We start from the raw sequence: 15,298 nt of genomic DNA on the forward strand, positions 1-15,298 counted from the left end.
TCATTGCATGTCCACGTCACATGGATGCCTGTACGTAACTGTTCACACACTATAAATAAAAAAGGTGCTAGATGCGTCCTCCATACAGCGGCATACACCGCACGCCGTAGGGGCCACAAGGAGCAGCGCTATACAAAAAGAGCGACTTCAGTCGCCATACCAGAGCGCATCTTTCCTCTAAACCTTGATATACAGCGTCCAGAGAATTTCTGATGAAGATCCAATGTTGGATCGAAAACGTTTAAGCATAATCTGGATGCCAATAAAACAAAGATTCACTTTATTTGCCAACTGAGTACCAAGTTTTTTTTTGCATTGAAACAAAATTTGAGTCGGATGAAACTGGTCTGACTAGGGCAAAAAAAGTTGGAGTTTCGTCCGAAACCCGACCCAAATGCAAGTCAATGGGAAATAAAAGTCGGCATTGAGCGGATGACATTCATCCACTCAATGCCGACTTTTATTCCCCATTGACTTGCATTGGGGTCGGGTTTCGGACGAAACTCCGACTTTTTTTTGCCCTAGTCGGACCAGTTTCATCCTACTCAAATTTTGTTTCATGAAACCCGATCCGACCAAAGTCACTCAACTCTAGTTGTAACCATGGACACCTAAGGTCCTGCAATGCAGGCATTGCAGGACCTGTTCCACTCATTGATCACCCTCACTGTCAAAAAGTTTTTTCTAATATCTAATCTTTATCTTCTCCCTTTCGGTTTCATTCCTTTGCTCCTTGTGTTTCCATGCGACAGTAATGACAGTGAGGAGGCCTCAGTTGGTAGACTCAAAGTATTATTTCATTGGTAAAATTGCAAAATACCTGTAAAAACAAGCAACCTTTTAATTTACTTATTACTAAAATTCCTCTCTTCTCCAGATATCATGCAAGGATGCTGCTGGCTTAAACTGTCAATCAAGCAGGAGTACCGCCCCCTGGAAGTCGGGAATGGCCGGGAAGCGGTTCTAAGTCTGTATACCTTTATAATAGCTGTCATGCAAGTCAAATAGTGTAAAAGTGATCACAAAGATCCAAGGCTTATAATCAGAACCAAAATGTGTGCACCAGGGGGGTATATACTGCACAGACTATTATATAAACCACGGAATGTCGGGTGATTCATCAATTCGTTTTTGTCTGTAGCACTAGGCAAATATTTTGGTGTAGATACAGCCTTCTGTTAATACAAAGGCTTCTACATTTGTCAGGCACTTGTAGTTCAGGCTTATGTTAACACTGTATCGTGCTTTCCTCTTGTTCCTTCCCCAGGCAGGGTGGGTGCATGCCCCTACATTCCTAGGCACTGGCACGACTCGTGTGTACCTTAGCACAAATAGGGTCAAGTATGTTCAGTATCGTGCGTTGTTTATGGAATCAAATCCCAGCATTGACACGTTGTAACCAAGCCAGCACAACTCTACTCGGCATCGCGACAATCTGCACTAATCCTTCGCCCATTTGTCACAACACACACAGGCTGCGCCTTTTGCAAAAGCTACAAGACTCTTCTAAGACATGTGACCACACCGTGCATGAGCGCACATTGCATAGGAATGGTTGGGGATAATCTGTTTTAAGTGCAAAAATTTTTCAGGATGGAAACGGTCATTCCAAATCCCATTTGTACATGCCAAATTCTTGCAATACCTTTTTCCCTTAAACCGTACAGTCTGTGCTGCAGGTCTTCTTTGCTCTAGTCTAGTGTATACTCTTTTCTCATTTCTTTGCACTGTGTCACACAATATAGGAATTACATAATAATCATGCGCATAATTTTGAATGTAGCAGACAGGCTCATCTTTCTGTCCAACCTCTACCCTATGCCAGTCACTGCCTGCTTACCTAATTTAGGATTTAACTTAAACTTATCACTTAAAAAGCTCCTCACAGTGCTGCACCAAGCAATGTCTTCTTCCTCACCAGTATCTACTACCTTACCAGTGCTATTAACAATCTGCACCTTCCCATCCCATCTCTAAGGCCCCGTCACACATAACGATGCACCAGCGATCCCGACAACGATATGACCTTGTCAGGATCGCTGGTGTGTCGCTACATGATCGCTGGTGAGCTGCCAAACAGGCAGCTTCACCAGCGATCAGCACCAGCGACACGCGGGTAACAAGCGACGCACGTCGCTTAGTTACCCACTGTGTACCTTAGTTACCAGCGCGCTGGTGCAGGGAGCTGGTAACCAAGGTACACATCGGGTTTCTAAGCGGCGCGCGGCACGTAGAAACCCGATGTGTACCTTGGTTACCAGCGCCAGCTCGCTGATCGCTGATCTGCCACCTGTCACACGCAGCGATGCATGCTGGCCAGCGGGAGACCAGCGATCAAATAAATGTCCTGGCCATTCCAGGATGATCAGCGATACCCGGCAGGGGGGCCGGTCACTGGTCAGTGTCACACACAGCGATCTCGCTGGTGAGATCGCTGTTGCGTCACAAAACTTGTGACTCAGCAGCGATCTCGCTAGTGAGATCGCTATGTGTGACGGGGGCTTAAGACTTTTCTTATGCTGCACCAGTTATCTAGAATGTGCTACCCTGGACAATCAAATTTATTTCCAACATGTTAAGTCTTTCCTTGACAGGCACATCACATTCCCTAATCAATTTATCAGTTTTCCCCCCTTTCTACCTTATTACTGTATTTCTCAGAATCTAATCCCTTAATTTTACAGTATCCCCTACATTTGTGGGCAATTCGTATCTGTTCGTATACAGTTGCTGGCTGGTTACTGGCGTATAAAGTTTTATATATTGTAACACCGCTCCGTCATACTCACCCGGTCTCCGCTCCCACGCCGCAGCCGGCCTCCGCTCCCACGACGCAGCCTCTCTCCACCCGTCGGCCACGGCGGTCACCTCTGACAGGCTCGCGGCCGACACCATCCCTGCATGCAATGCGCATGTGCCTTAGGCCGCGGCCGTGCCTCCCTGCTGCTTCTTGTGCTCCGGCTGTGCCCTGACCCGAAAGCACCTTCGGACCAATGGCAGACCAGACGGGGCTATAACAGGCCGTTTCCCCCTGAGGGAGGCGCCAGATCGTTGTGTTACCTTGCACACTGGGCCCTGCTTCCTCCTGTGCTCTCTACAGTGTCTTGGTGCCGTCAAGAGGGCACTCCTTAAGTCTGGAGAAAGAAAGGTTCAATCTCCAGAGGAGACGAGGCTTCTTTACTATGAGAACTATTGCACTGTGGAATAGTCTACCTTAGTAGGTGGTCACACCGGGAACTGTGAATGGTTACAAAAAGGCGCTTTTAGAAGAAAATAACATAAATAATTGCCCGTATGTAAATGTCTAAAGTTCTATTCTGAATGTTTGATCCAGTTGATTGACATTTGGGATCAGGATGGAAAGATTTGCTCATGCATTGTTATTCTATATGCGCCCATGACTTTTATCATTTTACATCATTTGGTTGAACTTGTCGGACATTTGTTTTTTCTTCAAGCCATGTAACTTTAGTGAAAAACCAGCTGCCCTCTATACTGCGTAGCAGAAGATATGATATCATTTAAATAGCTGAGTTATTCTTTTCCCCTTTTATTATTTTACAAATCTTTTTTTTTTTGGCTACTGGAGTAACAAATTGGCCATAGTCCAACACAACGTATTCCCGTAATCGATTTGTTCCGTTGCCTCTGAAAATACCAGGACAATGTGTAATCTGGGGGCGTCACATAATTAATTAGAAAGTGACAAAAATGATACTGCCGTGATGCCAACGAGCGCCACGTGACCAATCAGCGCTCATTATATCCATGCACTCATTAATCACTGCCAACTTCTACCAGAAACTCACAACTATGGAAATCTTGTGCATGATAGTCGGGAATGAAGAGATGAATAATTACAATGAGGCAAAAAAAAATAAATAAATTCATTAAAAAATAAACAGGGGCAAATTGATCTATGTAGTTTAGACAGTCATGGGCATAAGTCCATGGAAAAATGTGATATTTAGTCCAAACATAAAAATGCAATAAAGACACTTAGGAGACCATGACGCTTCACTGGTGCTGAGCTGTAGGGTTCAGATTTGTGCCAGCTTGTCCCATAGAGAAAGAGTGGAGCGTTGGTGCATATTTGGTCACCACTCTATTCCGATGCAGAATTTTCAGGGATCGATGGGATCGCAGTGATCCATAAATTTTTTTTAACCCCTTCTCAACACGGCCAATTTGCATTTTTGCATTTTTCGTTTTTTCATCCCCTTCTTCCCAAAGCCATAACTTTCTATTTTTTTGCCCATAGAGACATATGAAGACTTGTTTTTTTGTGGGATGAGTTGTACTTTTAAATGACATCAACATATTGTACTAGAACATAGGAAAAAAAATTCCAAATGATGTGAGATTGCAAAAAAAAACCCCTCCCCCAATTCTGACATTGTTTTTTGGGGAATTGTTTTGACAGCGTACATTGTGTGGTACATGTATGGCACATGTCAGTAAGGGGTTGGACTTCTACAAACCACAAGTCAGGACTCATTAATGCTAAACGGGCCACTGCAGTCAGGATATATTCTGCATTTTTAGGATTTAACCCCTTTCCGACATCGGGTGTAATAGTACGCCGATGTCGGACACCCTCCCTTTGATGTGGGCTCCGGCGGTGAGCCCACATCTTTTCTGGCACATGTCAGCTGTTTTAAACAGCTGACATGTGCCACTAACAGTCACGGGTGGAATTGCGATCCGCTCGCGGCTCTTAACCTGTCAAATGCCACAGTCAAACGCTGACAGCGGCATTTAACACGCGCTTCTGGAAAGCACGCCGAAAATCCTGCCCATGTCACATGATCACGGGTCGCTGATGGGTTGGCATTACAACTATTGGTCTCCAGCAGACCTCAATTGTTGTCAGTGCTGGATTGCTATTAGTACCGCCCGGTGGTTGGCATTCACAGCAAGCCAGCAATTCTGCTACAAGCAGGTGATCTGATCATCGCCTGTATGTAGCAGAGGTGATCGGGTTATGGCAGCTTCTAGTCTCCCATGGAGACTATTGAAACATGCCAAAAGTAAAAAAAAAAGTTTTTAAAAATATTAAAAAAATTAAAAAAATATATAAAAGTTCAAATCACCCCCCTTTTGCCCCATTCAAAATAAAGCAATAAAAAAAATCAAACATAGACATATTTGGTATCGCCACGTTTAGAATCGCCCAATCTATCAGTAAAAAAAAGGATTAACCTGATCGCTAAAAAGCGTAGTGAGAAAAAAAAGGGAAAATGCCAGAATTATGTTTATGTGGTCTCCGCAACATTGTATTAAAATGCAATAACGGGCGATCGAAAGAATGTATCTACACAAAAATGGTATCTTTAAAAATGTCAGCAAAAAATAAGCCCTCACCCGACCCCAGATCATGAAAAATGGAGACGCTACATTCTCGGAAAATGGCGCAATTTTTTTTCAGCAAACTTTGGAATTTTTTTCACCACTTAGATAAAAAAGAACCTAGACATGCTTGGTGTCTATGAACTCGTAATGACCTGGAGAATCATAATGGCAGGTCAGTTTTAGCATTTAGTGAGCCTCATGAAAAATCTAATCAAAAAACTAATGTGGAATTGCATTTTTTTTTGCAATTTCACCGCACTTGGAATTTTTGTCCCGTTTTCCAGCACACAACATGGTAAAACCAATGGTGTCGTTCAAAAGTACAACTCATCCCACCTAAAACAAGCCCTCACTTGGCCATATTGATGGAAAAATAAAAAAGTTATGGCTCTGGGAAGAAGGGGAGCGAAAAACAAAAACGCAAAAATGAAAATACCTCCGGTTATGAAGGGGTAAATTGCATTAGTTTGATGTGACTTTACATGGGTCTGCTAGTGGGCACAAGGCTAGATTTTCTCACTGATGCCAATGGCTACCTGATAATCGCACATTAATATACTTTATAATTTTTCATATCAACTCTTCAAAAAAGTGATAGAAACATTTGGGTCTTTGGCAATCTGGTGCCAATCTGAACTCTACAGGTCGATGCCAGTAAAGCATCATGGTCAAGTTGCTCTGCTGAATATTTATTTTTGGTCGAAACATAACATTTTTCAATGTATTTATGCCCAAATCTGTTGTAGAAAAATGAATGAATCCAGTTAGGAGTTTGTGAGTTTCTGATAGAGGTTGGCAGTGATTCATGAATGCATGGATATAATGGAAATAGCCAAAATATGAAGTCAGTCATGTAGATGTTTGCTTAGTAATACCTGTGCTCTTTCTCTTTTAGGGGATATGCCACCAGGTTTTTTTGCCATCTAGCCTGATGTAGGTGCAGCGACACTGATTCCAGCGATGTGTCACTTACTGGGCTGCTTGCTGTAGTTTTGATAAAGTCACTGTTTTATCAACAGGAGACTATCACTAGAGGACTAGTAAACTTGCTGGCATGTAGTCCAACCACTCCTCCTCCTCACCACTGATTGTCAGTTTTCTGCCTATGCTCAGTGTACACAGAAAGCTTCCAATCAGGGACGTGGGCGGGGTTATACAGAACTCAGCATTCAGAGGTCTGCTGGAATTTCTGCAGCAAACAGAGATTTTATCAAAGCTGAAGCAAGCAGCCCAGTAAGTGATACATCGTTGGAATCAGGGTCTCTCTACATTATGCTGCTCTCAGATGGGTTTGCAAAAACACAAGAAGATTTCACTTAACTTGCACATGACTGTATGCCTGGGAACATTGCTTATTATAGGGAAGAACTCCTCTTTGATATTCAATCTGCTGGAACATTACATTATTTTTTAAGCCAAATTCTATATATATTAAAGAACACTGTATGGCTCTACTTGAAATTGCTGGTATAAGGCAGAACTATCTTGCTGTGTAAATTTATTTAAAAGTAATATGTCAGTAGGTTTTTGCTATGTAATCTGACAACAGCATGAGTTAGGGACAGAGAACCTGATTCCAGCGATGTATCACATATTTTAATGGGTGCAGCAATTCTGGCAGAATCAGTTGTTCCTGCTGCAGATCTAGCAGTTCTTTGAATGCTGAGTCCTGCATAACCCCGCCCACAGCACTGATTGGCCACTTCTTGTGTGTACTGTCTATGGACAGAAAGCTACTAATCAGCGATGGGGCGGGGTTGGACTAGGAGGCACGAGACACCTAGTTCTTTAGTGATAACTTCCTGCTGATAAAACACTGATTGTATTGAAACAGCAAAACACAACCTAGTAAGCGACACATCCCTGTAATCTTGCTCTCTTCCACTATATCACCGTGCTTTCAGATTACAGAGTTAAAAAAAAATGCTGACAGATTCCCTTTAAGGCCACGTCCACACGTTGAGTATTTGGTGAGTTTTTTTTTACCTTAATATTTCAAAACCAGGATTGGGTGAAAAATGCTCAGCACTAAAGTCATGTTCACACGTTCAGTATATGGCCATTATTTTATATCACTATTTGTCAGCCAAAACCAAGGGCTGCGGGCGTGTGAGCGAGTATGTGATTTATGCAAATGCGGTCAAGTGCCAACTAGATGAGCACGGCTTAGCTCAATGCAAGCATGTGGAGGGGGGTCGGCCATGTCTAGTTGGAAAATTGGCGGAAGTGTGTAAAATCGGTCACAAGACCGCCAGCTCTCGGCATTGGGAGTGCACAGGGTGCACGCTGTGAGGATTCACAAGTCCGCAGTCACATAGACTCACTGCAGACTTGGACCTTAAGGCTGTACATACCCTTTCACTTAGAGTTCTGAGTTGGGGTTTAAGTTAATTTAGGGGTCTGGTCAGGGGTCTTAATATTCAAAATTCATTTTGGGGTCTGGTCTAGGATTTGATTAATTTAGGGGCCTGACCTGGGATCAAAAATAATTTTGATGTCTAGGTCTTGGCTCCTAAGTTAATTTTGGGGTCAGATCTGGGATCGTATTAATATTGGTGGTCTGGTTTGAAGTTTAAATTCAGTTTGGGCCTCTGGTTTTGGATCTCAAATTAATTTTAGGGTCTGCTCTGTGGTTTGATTCATTTAGGGGTGTAATCTTGGGTTTAAATAAATGAACTGAGTCTTAAATAAATTTGGAGGTCCGGTCTGTGGTCTGACTAATTTAGTGGTCTGATCTGGGGTTTGCATTATTTATTTATTTATTTTTTTTTTGGGGGGGGGGGGGGGTTAATCATTTTGAGTTCTGGTTTTGGATATTAGATTTAGTTTGGGTTTTCATCTTGCTCTGAGTAATTTACCGGTCTGATATTTTTATATTTCTGGCATTTTTTTTCCCATCCACACACTTTATACATCATAATGGAGCCTGAAAAAGTCCTGCTTAGATTTCCTAAACTCCAGCACTTATCCAACATGGGAAAGTTGTGCTACTCGACAAATATCCTGACCGCAGTCGCGCACAGGGAGCGATCACGATCCCATAGCAGTGCCATTGTCAGGCTCATGTTTGCTTTCATTGGAATAACACTTTATTAATACCCACATTAATAACCTTCTCTGTTTATGTATCACATCATTGTAAATGAGATTCTTTCTTTCTGCAGCATCTTTATGGCTCCCACCTGTGACTAATCCCATTTTTTTTTCAGCCAGACTCAGGGGGATGTATTTTTATCTTCATCTAGGGACCCTCAGCTTGTGATTGCTGTCATGGCTCTTGCTTTTTATAATTTGCTTTTATGTAGGGGAGTTTTTTTTTAAATGTATAAATGGAGATTTCAGAGCAGGTGGAGGAAGACGAGAGCAAAAAATATTGCAATTGCAAACTGGAAAAAAAATCAGCCCATCCAAGTGCACCTGCTCTGACAACACAGCACCAACATAATCTGCTTGCTGTCTTCCCTGCTTCCTTCCCAACAAACCCATGAGCGCTTTGATATTATGCATGTCCCCTACTATTCATGAACTTGCATTCCATGCCATAATTGTGTACAGATTCACTCCTATTGCTGCTCTCCTTTTTTTTTTAACATTCCGGCGCTCCCAACGTTCCAATCGGAGCTCAAAATACTCAAATTTCCAAGTAATGCTCATTACTCACCCGTGATTACCCGCATCTGTCATATTTTAAGATGTAACCGTCGACTATTTGGTAAACAAAGTGAAAACAGAATCATTGTCTGCATCGTCCAATCTGATGATCCCCATTCGTTATTGTAGCAGCTGAGAGTAACACGTCCACCTTTTTTTTTTTTTTTTTAGATTTCACCAATAAAAAAATTCTCTAAAATAAATTCTCCATTTCAAACTCTCCAAATTTCTTTGACACCTTTGAAAGAGCGTGTCTACACGAGTCAATATTTGTTTTTCAAAGATGTATTGTGTGCACAAGTTTATTACTGTGGTACCAGGTAATATAAACACCCCGACCAACAAAGCAAAATAGAAACCGCGTCCCTCCCTGAAAGGCTCGTAAGATACAAATGTAGCAGCGCCGGGGTTTGTTAGCTCCCAATGTTAACCCCCTGATTTGTCCAGGTTATCACCGTCGCAGTGCGTTACCAAACGGCACAACCTAAAAAGCCAGCTTTGCCAAATCTGGCTTATTGCGTTCTCCGTTCAGCATTTTTATGCAGCCCCAAGCCATATCATTAATTTGGTGCCCTTTGCCCATCACTCACCTCTCCCAATCATTGATTTCACGCCTATATTACAGATTCGCTCACACCCTAGTAATCATGTGCTACGTTAAGCTATCCCTACCCTCTCACCCCCCACTAGGCACAGCTGTGCTGCAGCGTCTTCATGGTCCCCTCCAGTACCCTCTTCTAGTTGAGCCAGACCCATCCACCACACCCATCTGTCACTACCTCCGCACCCACCACCCTTATTATTATGCCAGTTCAGAAACTAACCTATGAAAGGATCCCGGAGTATGATGACTGATATTCTTGTATCCATGACCTTAGCTTGTATCAGATGTAATGGGCAGACAGGTGAACGGGCTGCCATCACAGCTCACCTGCACACATGCCGACTACGCCGTGCCATCAATCAAGAATTCTCAATTCTTGATGAGCTCTGCCAGGTTTCTCATGTCAAAGCAATGTTACACATTACACTAGGTTGTACCTAGGCTTTCCTTTCCTGGGATCAAGATTTAGGTTTTCTGCCTTAACCCTGTATCTACATACCAAGGAAAAGCTGCAGTTGATGTCCCTGCTGGCATCCTTTGGGTACATGATCCCTCATCCCCAGAGCTGTACCTAGACTTTCCTTTCCTAGGGGCAAGAATTCACTTTGTTGCCTTAACCCTGTATCTACATGCCAAGGAAGAGATGCTGCCCTGCTGGCATCCTTTGGGTACATGCCCCACCAACCCCAGAGCTGTACCTAGGCTTTACTTTCCTGGGGGGCAAGGATTCATTTTGTTAACCATGCATCTATATACCATTAAAGTGCTGCAGTTGGCATCCCTGCTGGCATGTTTTGGGTAAATGCTCCACCAACCCCAAAGCTGTTGATAGATTTTCTTTCCCGGGGAGGGGGGGCAAAGAATCAGTTTGCATCCCTAACTCTATGTCTACATACCATGAAAGAATTGCGATTGGTACCCCATATGGCACCCCATTGGGCACATGCCCCGCCATCCCTTCCATCTACACCCATACACACTGGTCAGTCGATTTCCCCCCATTCCTGTATCTATATACCACTGCCACTAGTCAGCTACTCCACGCAGATGCCCTCATTAGTCCCACCTTAGCTATGCCCCTGATTATGGGGGGCATCGGTCAACAACATGATTGCTTTTCTGGACTCAAGACATTACTAAAAAAATGATGCTTTTGTTGGCGCCGTAAGTGGCATTGCCCGACACAACAAGGCACAAAGTGCGAAACTTACCCAATAACTTTTATGTGCACCATTTCTTCAGCATTACAAGAACCATACACTCATACCTCTTTCCAGTGGCCAAAAAAAGGTCTATAGCTGTCAAACGGTATGGTATGTTCCTATACGTGCTCCATGTCACTAGGGTCAATTCTCGCACAGTAGTGATGGCGCCGATCTATAGAGAAGCGGATCCGCTCTAAACTTTACACGTAGAACGTACAATAAGACCGAGCATGATCTAATATGATGACCGTGTCCACGTCTCCTCTATGTCATATTATTCTACCACCTTGCAGGGGATATTGGAAGCTAAAGAAAAAAAGAAGATTACGGCACAAAAAAATATCAGACCTACCGCCTCTCCTTTACTTTTTACAAAGTGTGAAAAGAAAAAAAAATATTTTTTTTTTAGGTATATGAGAAAAGTCACAGGAAACACCAAGACAACAGAGTTATCCTGAAGATAAAGGTTACAGGGCTCTCACCTTCTGCAATATGGAGGCAGACTTCTCCGGAGTTATAATCCCATTGCTGCTTGTATTCCAATAGTGCTAGCTGAGTGCATGGCCCCGAGTCTACAGCCGCCTGCTCGGGGTTCCTGGATATATAGGATCGTGCTGTGCGCTGCTGCTGCTGCATGCCCTATATACAGTGACAGCGACTTTCCAAGACTCGCACCAGCCAGAAGACTTATTCGCCCTCTAGTGGAGCGTAGTGAAACTGCGGGCTTCAAGTCCCACTCATTTTGGTGCTGTTTCCTGGTGATGACAGATATGCTCATGGGGGGGGAGACTACAATAGGCGAAGGGGTTGCAATCGCATCGGGGCCGTAGAGCCTATGTGGCCCAAAAAGTCTCTTTGGCCTATATGAAAAGACTAATACTATTAAAGACTTGCAATAATTGGTTAGCCCATGAGCTTCACGTTACACCATCCCTTGGTATAATAATAATAATAATAATAATAATAATAATAATAATAATAAATTGTATTTCTATAGCGCCGACATATTCCGCAGCACTTTACATTTCGGAGGGGATTTGTACAGACAATAGAGATTACAGCATAACAATAATCACATAGATTATAACAAATACCAAGAGGAATGAGGGCCCTGCTCGCAAGCTTACAGTCTATGAGGAAAGAGGTAGACACGAAAGGTGGGTGGTGACAGTTGCCCTGATTGTATGGACCAGCCATAATGTTAAGTGTGTAACAGTACAGACACAGAGGGCTAATGGATGCATAAAGCATGTGGGAACATGATGCGGGGAACCTGGTTATGGTAGAACTTTTGGCTCTGCCACACAGGGATAGGTTAGGTTAATGTGTTGAGGCGATAGGCCAGTCTGAATAAATGCGTTTTCAGGGCACGCATAAAATTGTGGGGATTGGGGACTAATCGTATTGACCTGGGAAGTGCATTCCAAAGAATTGGCGCAGCACGTGTAAAGTCTTGGAGACGGGAGTGGGAGGTTCTGACTATTGAGGATACTAACCTCAGGTCATCAGCAGAACGGAGGGCGCGGGTAGGGTGGTATACTGAAACAAGGGAGGAGATGTAGGGTGGTGCTGAGCCATGGAGCCAAGGTATCGGCTCACCAAGTGCAGGAAAACGCCTCGATTAGGGAGCGGTGCACAGAGACTCCAGACCGGCTCCTGGGTGATAAGTTCGGCAAAAAAGAAAAAAAAATCCAGCGTCTATAGCAACGATAGGTAAGTAGACTGAAATATGACTTTATTTGCGACCATAAGAAACAAAGGACAAAAATACAAATGGGAAACAAACAGGGGTAGTGAAAAATGGAAACTGGTCTACGCGTTTTGAGCATAATCGCTCTTAGTCAGGCTCAAAACGTGTAGACCTGTGTCTGTTTTTCATGACCCCTGTTTGTCTCCCATATGAATTTTTATTCTTTGTTTTTAATGGTTACAAATAAAGTCATGTTTCAATCTACTTACCTATCGTTGCTATAGATGCTGGATTTTTTTTTTCTTTTTAGCCATACTTATCACCCAGGAGCCGGTCTGGAGTCTCTGTGCACCGCACCCTAATCGAGGCGTTTTCCTGCACTCGTTGAGCCGATACCTTTTCCTTTATAAGGATGGGGTTGTTTTTGCAGGATGTTGCATGAATTTTTTGCAAACCCCCATTTACCCCAATGGGAAATGTTCACAGATTGGGAAATGTGACATTTGAAAGCACACAAGCAACACTGCCCCTGTTACAAATAACAAAAACCTGCATGACGATGGAGGAAATAATACATGTATATAAGATTAAATAATACTGCCACCTATGACCACATAATACCACTACGAAGTGCTGGAATATTTCCACCATACTGTTCATTTCCAAACACAAGATCAATATTACCATCAATACTGCAATATAATAGATAAATAATACCGCCAGATCATACCAGCATGTACAGTAATGATATTACCACCATACTGATCATTGTCCAGCCTTTGGGGTACAAATCTGCAGTCATTTTATGTAGCGGCAGACTTGTGAATCCTCACAGCGCACACTGCACACTGTCAGGATTTGCCAGTGCTGGCAGCAAGACCAGGCGATCATGTGACTGCAAATATGGGATTTGCATACTCCCGCCTACATGCGGACTAGCAGCACACTGCTAGTCGGCATGTGACTGCATGTATGCAAGTCACATACTTGAGGTAGTAATATCAGTTCTACACCAGTTCTCTGCAGACCATTTATATGTACATATATGTATAGTGACCATATATATGTATAGTGTATAAATAAATCCAGTGTTACGCCGGTGACGTTCTCGCTGTCATTCATAGTCATTCATTTTCCCTTTTCTTTTCCATTCGATGACCCCTGCTTCCATCCATGACTAGTCTCTGTAGAATGTAACACACACAGACATATCTGACATCGCTTTTCCAGCTCCCTCCTTGCATTTCCGCTCCTCTGTAACCAGTGCCGAGGCAGTAAAAATTATCCAGCCGGGATCACGCATGCGAGAAACACAGCCGAGTCTCACATGTTAATACCCAGCACTGCCGCCGGCACTCGGGAGCGGAGCGTGCGGCTTCATGTATTGCTATGCGGGTACTGACATGCATGACTCGTCCGAATTTCTCACATGTGTGATCCCAGCCTAATACTACCCCCCTTTTGCACCCCCCATAATAACAATGACCCCCTACACCATTTCTAAAAGTGTCCATATCATTTCATTTTTTTCGTCTGTAAATGCCTAGTTTAGGCAGGCAACAAGACGTAGTCGAATAAAATGCGAACATAACACAAAATGATGCCTGTGTTCGGTCAGTGTGTCAGATTCGGCCATCAGTGTTCGGTCAGTGTGTCAGATTCGGCCATCAGTGTTCGGTCAGTGTGTCAGATTCGGCCACAGGTGTTTGCTTAGTGTGTCAAATTCGGCCATCAGTGTTTGGTCAGTGTGCCAGATTAGGCCATCAGTGTTTGGTCAGTGTGTCTGATTCGGCCATCAGTGTTTGGTCAGTGTGTGAGATTCAGCCATCATTGTTCGGTCAGTGTGTCAGATTCGGCCATTAGTGTTCGGTCAGTGTGTCAGATTCGGCCATCAGTGTTCGGTCAGTGTGTCAGATTTGGCCATCAGTGTTTGTCAGTGTGCCAGATTCAGCCATCAGTGTTCTGTCAGTGTGTGTGATTCGGCCATCAGTGTTCGGTCAGTGTGTCAGATTCGGCCATCAGTGTTCGGTCAGTGTGTCAGACTTGGCCACCAGTGTTCGGTCAGTGTGTCAGATTCGGCCATCAATGTTCGGTCAGTGTGTCAGATTCGGCCTCAGTGTTCGGACAGTGAGACAGATTCGGCCATCAGTGTTCGGTCAGTGTGTCAGATTTGTCCATCAGTGTTTGCTCAGTGTTTCAGATTCGGCAATCAGTGTTCGGTCAGTGTGTCAGATTCGGCCATCAGTGTTCGGTCAGTGTGTCTGATTCTGCCATCAGTGTTCGCTCAGTGTGTCAGATTCGGCCATCAGTGTTCGGTCAGTGTGTCAGATTCGGCCATCAGTGTTCGGTGAGTGAGTCAGATTTGGCCGTCAGTGTGTCAGATTTGTCCATCAGTGTTTGCTCAGTGTTTCAGATTCGGCAATCAGTGTTCGGTCAGTGTGTCAGATTCGGCCATCAGTGTTTGGTCAGTGTGTCTGATTCTGCCATCAGTGTTCGCTCAGTGTGTCAGATTCGGCCATCAGTGTTCGGTCAGTGTGTCAGATTCGGCCATCAGTGTTCGGTGAGTGAGTCAGATTTGGCCGTCAGTGTGTCAGATTTGTCCATCAGTGTTTGCTCAGTGTGTCATATTCGGCCATCAGTGTTCGGTCAGTGAGTCAGATTCGGCCATCAGTGTTCGGTGAGTGAGTCAGATTCGGACATCAGTGTTCGGTCAGTGTGTCTGATTCGGCCATCAGTGTTCGGTCAGTGTGTCAGATCTGGCAATCAGTGTTTGGTCAGTGTGTCTGATTCAGACAT

General features: G+C 43.8%; 1 protein-coding gene across 1 annotated transcript in view; it reads right to left on the minus strand.

The window, feature by feature from the left end:
- Window positions 1–11,456, minus strand: part of CHRM1 (cholinergic receptor muscarinic 1) — a 223,959-nt gene extending 212,503 nt beyond the window's left edge. Inside the window, exon 1 of the mRNA XM_073554523.1 lies at window positions 11,295–11,456. The gene's annotated coding sequence lies outside the window, so the exon portion shown is untranslated. The remainder of the gene's footprint in view (window positions 1–11,294) is intronic.
- Window positions 11,457–15,298: the final 3,842 nt, after the last annotated feature.

This window comes from Dendrobates tinctorius, unplaced genomic scaffold, assembly GCF_039654945.1.
Source record: "Dendrobates tinctorius isolate UK_male_01 unplaced genomic scaffold, ASM3965494v1 ptg000211l, whole genome shotgun sequence".
In the NCBI taxonomy this organism is placed as follows: domain Eukaryota; kingdom Metazoa; phylum Chordata; class Amphibia; order Anura; family Dendrobatidae; genus Dendrobates; species Dendrobates tinctorius.